Here is a 7458-nt window from a genome sequence, read left to right on the forward strand (position 1 = left end):
AATATCATCCAAATTAAATGGTTGAGGATGAGGAGGAAATATTGGGGCAGAACTATAAACGTCAGATCCTCGTGATACATCAGATAAAGCATCCATTTTTCGTACAATTATTGTACTACAATATAGTTTTTATTGGTAAAGATTATGTAAGACTGTGAAATTATTCATATTGATTATCTCGATTGAGATATTCCATTAGAGTAAATATTATTAAATGTTGTTTATCATATGTTTGGCTAATTAATTGTGAATAGTTATTTCCATAATAGAAAAAATTAGAATGTAGGTAATTTCAGAAAAGTTATTAAGTTCATATACCTACTGTAATTAATTTATGATATTAAATTGTATGGCAAGTCGATGGCTCAGCACAGAGCATAGAATAAATATTTATTCTATGCTCTGTGATGGCTCAGTATATTTGTGTTAGTTGGATATATTTTAATAGGAGGTGTTAAATTAAGGCATGCATCATAACTACAGATTGAGACATGGCCGGGCTGAGGGGGCATTGGCCTGTACAGTTTATGGGCCCTTAGCTTGGTTATCTTTGAGGTACAATTTATTTTAATGGGGGTACAAAATAGTACGAAATAGGTACTAAATATTAGCATAGCTTATAACCACAGGTTACGACATGGCCGGGCTGAGGGGTCATTGACCTGTACAGTTTACGGGCCCGTAGCTTGGTTTTCTTTGAGGTACAAATTATTTTAATGGAGGTACAAAATAGTACGAAATAGGTACTAAATGATGGTATACGTATTAGGATCAAATTCTAAAATGGCTGGGCCAGCATGTCACTGGCCCGGAATCCTAAATTAATTAGTTATCCGGTACCGAGTGGGGTACTAATTTTTCGTTTGTTGGTACTAAATAGTACGAAATAGGTACTAAATATTAGCATAATTCTTATGTACTAATTCCGTCATGGCCGGGCCAGTGACATGGACGTTGATAATTTGGAGGTAGGGGTTCGAATCCCACCGGAGGCTTTAACTTTTTGACTATCAGCAAGTTTGGTTGGTTTTGTTAGGTTATGATAGTTTAATTTTACAATAAAAAATTATATAATTGATTTTGAGACATTTATAATTTTATTTTATGAACATAACTATTTTTGTTATTAGTAAACCTTCATTCGAAATTTTCATTATCAGCAAGTTTGGTTAGGTAATGACAGTAAGATTATATCAAATTTAACCTACAAACGACACGTTTTGACAGCGACAGTGATAGAGATAACAATTTCCCACGAACAGTTCGGCTATGCACTGTATGATGCGTTCTGCACGGCGCGGTGGTGGGCGGTGGCGGTCTGACGGCAAGGTCTCGTGGCGCCAGCCACCACAGCCAGTCAGCACAATTTGTTTTTCAGGATTAATTTTGCCAACAGTGTCATTTAGAGGCTTACGAAGGTTTAGTAATTGAAAAATTATTTTTGTTCATAGAATAAAATTATAAATGCCTCAAATTCAATTTTATATTTTTTTATTATAAAATTGCACCGTCATAACCTAACCTAACCAACCAAACGTGCTGACAATGAAAAAATCTAATGAAGGTTTATTAATCGAAAAAATAGTTCTGTTCATAAAATAAAACTATAAATGCCTCAAATCCTATTTTATAATTTTTTATTCTAAAATTAAACTATCATAACCTAACCAAACTAACCAGACTTGCTTATAATAAAAAATCAAATGAAGGTTTAATCGAAAAAAATATTTCTGTTCATAAAATAAAACTATAAATGGGTCAAATTCTATTTCATAATGTTTTAATTATAAAATTAAACCGTCATAACCTAACCAAAACCAACCAAACTTGTTGATAATGAAAAAAATCCAATACAAAAATAAGTATTACGGGTGGGATCCGAACCCGGGTCTTTCGGATCATCAGCCCAGCACTCTATCCCCCTCAGCCAATCAGAAGCCTCAAAATAATACTGTAGGCAACACTAATCCTGAAATAAAAATTCAGCAGCCAGCCAGCCACAGCCACAGCCAGAGCCAGCGTCAACGTCAAGCTCAAGCGTCAAGCGTCATCTCATCTCACCTCACCCGTCTGTCGGGATAGCCTAGGGTTCACTACGATACTCGGACAGAATACGATTGAATCGATCTATCGTGATTCTGCGATATTTCTTTCTTACTGAAATCGAATCGGTTCTATGACGACGGAATCATCGTAACTCGTATCGTATCCTATGTTTGTTTACGTTTACGTGTTGTTTATTGTTGACATTGTCTTGTGTGACTAGTTAATAGTTGTTGGAGGTGGTCAGGTACACGATACACGTAAATTAGATTTTAAAATGGAATTAATTTTTTAAAAGAGATGGAAGCTTAACAGATTTAAACTGTTATACGTCAAGGAAATTTCGAGCTATGTAAGGTCAAAGGAAGAATTTGACCAATTAGGTAACTTATGTTTGTCTGGCATCAAGATCAAATGGATTTGCTTTTTCCACGAGAAGTACAGGTAGAAATATGTTATTACCACGAATACTTAAAAGTATTCGTGGCTATTACCTAATAAATCCATTCATGTTATTGTCTCCTTGATTTGATAATTGACTAAAATTAAATAGATTAGATTATTAACCTCTAAGCCTACAAAGTATTAATCAGAAGATTCTGAGGGGTGGCGGTAAGGTAATTGTACCTAATAAGGTTTTAGGGACTTGATGAAGTTTGAAACCATTTTTAGGATTATCAGTAAGAGTTAATTGGTTTCTTAAGAACATTAAAGTTATGAAAGCTTAAGTCGCTTCCTAAGATGCTGGTTAGTTGCAATTTTTTGCAGTTGTTAGAGCGATTGAATTGATAGGTAGCCTACAAGTCTGTATAGAACCTAACTTATAGCCTAGGCCTAACCTATAGGCCTAACTTGCTATCAGATGAAAATTTAGTTTTGATATTTCTATCGTAGGCCAATCATTAGAAGTTTTCACTTGATATGACTTAAATAACTTATTTATTTAAGTTACTTATGCTTTTCAAGAAGACTCGTATAAGTTACACGTGCTGTGGGGTTAACTTGGGTACGGTACTTTGGTATTATCCGGAGGCCACCCTTACACAGCGCAGTTATGTTAGGTTGGGTTTTCTTACAATACCAGATGAGTCATAAATTACTTTTGCACGCCATATCCCCTCAAGTACTTAGCCAGGTCATTGACCGGAGCATGCATCACCTGTTACCACCTGTATCTGGGGTATTTGGCGGGCGAAAGTAAGTTATGACTCAATTGGTATAGTTCAATTCATAACGAAACGGGGAAAGTTTTATAAACATATTTGATAATCCAACCTAACATGACGCAGCGTGCTGTATACCTAAGTTACTTGGCGGAGTATAGCGGCAGCGACGCATTTAACTCAATCCTCCCCGACATCGCTGCCTTTTTTTCTGGGAGACAGAACTCAAAGGCCGCTAATTGTAATCATGTCAAATTTGGACAGTCAGTCAATTAAAGCAGGTTTTTTCCTATTACAGTATGTAGTTAATTTGGACTCTCCAGTAAAAAATCTCTCTAAAATAATTGGCCTCCGCATAATACCAAAGTACCCTAACATTTCGCTGTGGCTTAGCTTTTTAAGTTACCGGTACGGTAGTTAAAGATAATTATAAACAAGGCCTACTGTATGTAAATTGTATACACAAGAGTTGATAAGTAGGCTAGATCTAGTAATTGTTTTTAAGCAAATAAATTTACACTTGGACCTCAATTTGTAATTGTAGGCCTATCCTTTTTTTGTAAGTTTTGTTAGCTACTTAGGCTAACCTAAGTTAAGTTAAGTTCATTTTAAAGCTACAGCACACTGTTATAGATTGGTGGGCGATAACATTGACTAAGTTATATATACCTACTATATACAAGTTACCTGTAATGGTGATAATCTACTTAAGAATCCTCATAAGCTAACATGTAAAATCAATATTGAAATTCAATAACTTATAGGCCTACATAACTTAATGGGCTATTGATTAAACTTACTATATTTTAAGTTTATTCGATAGCTTAGGCTATATTATGTAATAAGTTTATTCCATTATGTAATACCGTAAGTAACTTAATAAGTTATTCCATCGATAATATCTTAGCTTTTCTCTTTGGAATTGTATATTGATGTTTTAAAATTGATTGACTTAATGCTTTTTAATGTTTTTGCAGGTTCATACCCTGATCAACCGACTCTAGGCCTAGTCAGATTTCAAGTTTGCGTACCTCTAACCAACATTCGTAAAATGCATTGGAGTGTGGTCACAGATCTCTCTATTACGTAATAAATAAATCCAGCGGTGAACAGGTAAGACATTTATTTGTTTAAATTGTTTATTTATAGTAGTAACATTTTCTATACAGCCTCTGATCCCATGTAGAGGTTGTTATATTAGTGGTGGTTCTAGATTAGAACGTTGTGAAGGGCTAACAGGGGTGATTAACATTAGGAGGGGGTTTCATGGGTTCCCCTTAAGAAAATCTGCTATTTTTATTTTTTTAACTGTGTTTACGTCTAGAACTGTGTTCCAAAATCTCTGTCACCTATTTATGACAAAATTTATGTTTAAACTTATATTTCCAGAGTCAGATTCTAATGGGGAGGGCTCTTGCCTTCACCCCTTGGAACCGCCCACTGCATTATAGTATTTTAATGTGGGAAAAATTGAGAATTAATTTAGTTGGAAGATAAGATATAACGGGACAGCAAAATTGGTAGAATAGGCATATAAGCTTTAACAAATTTCATGCAAATATATTTGATTAAGGTAATGTGATCATAAATAAAAGCATCTGCCACTATTTAAAATTAAAATTAGGCTTAGGCCTAATACAGATAAACCATTGCTGTTGCTAAAAGCCTAATACAGATAAACCATTGCTGTTGCTAAAATAAACCTGCATTAGTCTTGATTTTAAAATAGGTATGGGTTATATTTTTTGTAAACCATAAGCTGTCGTTGTTCATAAAAAAATGAAGTTGAAACTGTTAATTAGGTACTGAGAAAACCATGATTTGAGGTAGAAATTAATCTGGTCAAAAGGTACATTTTAATTAAATTATGTTAATTTATATTACTGCTATCTAACTCGTACTTAAATACAAGTGAATAAAATGTTGTGGATGTTCAATGAATTTTAGCATTAGTTTGTCTGCAAATGTTAATTTCTCGAGAACATGCTCCATTCAACCCAAATAGACACGTTAAAGTTTTAACATTGCATTCTAGCTGAGGAGAATTTATTGTTCATTCATCCTACACTAGCCTCCTTATTTAAATAACATGTAAAGTTTCTCTGTTCTAGAAGACTGAAGAAGGAACATCACAGGGGCTGTTACTTAGACCTTTCTACAGCATTGATGAATAATTGTCTTGGCAGCAACTAGAGTGACTACGTTACAAGTTAAATCATCTTTCTACTGCAAGGATTCCAATCAACAAAGATTTTTAATCGATAACATATTGTATTGATGCCTTATTCAATCTTAAAAATTGTAAAATAAAGTACTCTTGTATTCTTGTATTGCATTCTTGTGTTCTTGTCCTCTCTGTAGAGGTTATAGAGAAACTTAAAATGTAAATAAGTGAACACAAATGATAGAAAAACAATTTTATATAATAATAAAAACTAAATAATTAATTGGGAGCCCCCTCGATTGGGATAACCCAATTGATATTTTACTTCTTCTATCAAAACAAATACTAAAATACTCTCTTATTGTTTTGTGTTAACTATATATAATTTAAATTATTTACAAAAACATCTTAGTTATATATTTTATTTATCTTTTATGTATATTCTATTATAAATTACCACACAGTCAAGTATAAAGTTGAAGCTCGATTATAAAGTGCACTAATCATAGTAGGCCTATCCAGTCAACAAAACTTAAATTGTTCACATCAAGTGGGAATATAATTATTTGAAATAAGTCTTTCCTTCAATAAAATCTTTAAAGAATATTTAATTGCCATGTAAGCTTGGTAGGTACTGAAAAGTGTAGTATACTCATCACCCATTTCAATCAATGTAAGATTTGTTTTCGTTTTAAAATTTGTATGTTTGCTGATATAGCGTTATAAGATACAGGGAAGAACACACTTCACCTTGATTACCTTCGTCAAAATAACAAGTTATTTTCACGTTTTTTTTATTTTTCAACTTACTGGTAACCATTTAGCTATCTGCAATATAGGTTGATATTTTTTTTTTTTTAACATCCAATGAATTATTTACAAAGATGTTTGAAGTTTTTATAAGGTCAAACATGAGGAAACCCCATTTTTACCTCTACTCATAGTCCGATCATGCTGGTTCATGAACGGAACGCTACAACAAACGTTGTTTTACACGTTTGTTAAAAATTTCATTATAATTGGATTATTTTGACTCTTAATTTTGACTTTGAATTATATGTGTATAGGCATAGACTAAACTAAGCAGCACAAGTCTAAGGGAGTATGTTTTATCTACGGTATAGGCTATAATTTACAGTAGAACCTTGATAACAAGACTTATAAGGACTATAAAATAAGACTTTGTTATCTAGGTTGACTTCTTATCGAGGTTTGCAATAACATATGATTAGGGGTAAAATAATTTCAAGGGGATTTGAAAATAACCCTTGTTATCAAGGTCGACTTGTTATCAAGGTTCTACTGTCATGAATTGAACAGATGGTGCTAAAGGCTTTTTACTTGAACTGCAACTGTTACAGCAATTACAAATTAAAATTCAAACCAACAATAGGGGTTGTATTATTTTGTTTAGAATTATTATAGGCCTACACCTTATTTTCATATTTTTAGGACCACAACAGACCAAATTTAATTAGAACCGGTTGTTTTTTTAAAAATCTGATTTTTTGTTATATAATGGGAAAGTAATTGTAACTTTTACAGGTATGGGAGTTGTACCATTTTGTTCAAAATTTAAAACACTAGGTACAGGGGCATTTGCCCCCCCCCCTGGATCCTGGGCTAGAGAAAAAAATATGCTGTACTAGCCAATATACAAATATTTTCTCCTGTCAAATCCTAAAAAAATCACAGCAGACAAAAATCTGTATATTCTTGTACAGTAATTTGAAACAATAATTATTATTGTTTTATTGTCTTAGATACCGGACGGTAGCACATTTTGAGTTTACATAAAGTCAGCAGAAACTACTGTACGTACGTAGGCTAGGCATACAGTTAGTTTGTAGAGGAGGATTGAGTAGATGATTTGAATCCGATTGAAATTGAAAACTCAATACTCAGACTCAGATCCAACAACAAACTCGAATCCGATTTTCCGATATCGATAGTGTACACAATTCAATATCGATAGTGTAATTGCAGACTCTCGATAGATCGATTCAATCGTATTCTGTCCGAGTATCGTAGTGAACCCTAGGCCATGGTGGACGGCTATCCCGTCTGTCGTCACCGCGTACGCGCAGG

At 33.5% G+C, this 7458-nt stretch overlaps 1 long non-coding RNA gene across 1 annotated transcript; it reads left to right on the forward strand.

Annotated features, from left to right (window-relative positions):
• Positions 1-2297: 2297 nt before the first annotated feature.
• Positions 2298-5512, forward strand: LOC128983659 (uncharacterized). The gene is made up of 3 exons (XR_008489885.1): positions 2298-2487; positions 4184-4319; positions 5318-5512. It is a non-coding gene; the product is annotated as an uncharacterized LOC128983659 (long non-coding RNA).
• Positions 5513-7458: the final 1946 nt, after the last annotated feature.

This window comes from Macrosteles quadrilineatus, unplaced genomic scaffold, assembly GCF_028750875.1.
Source record: "Macrosteles quadrilineatus isolate MER2022 unplaced genomic scaffold, UCM_ALF_1.0 Scaffold_1__1_contigs__length_201487025, whole genome shotgun sequence".
NCBI classification, from domain to species: domain Eukaryota; kingdom Metazoa; phylum Arthropoda; class Insecta; order Hemiptera; family Cicadellidae; genus Macrosteles; species Macrosteles quadrilineatus.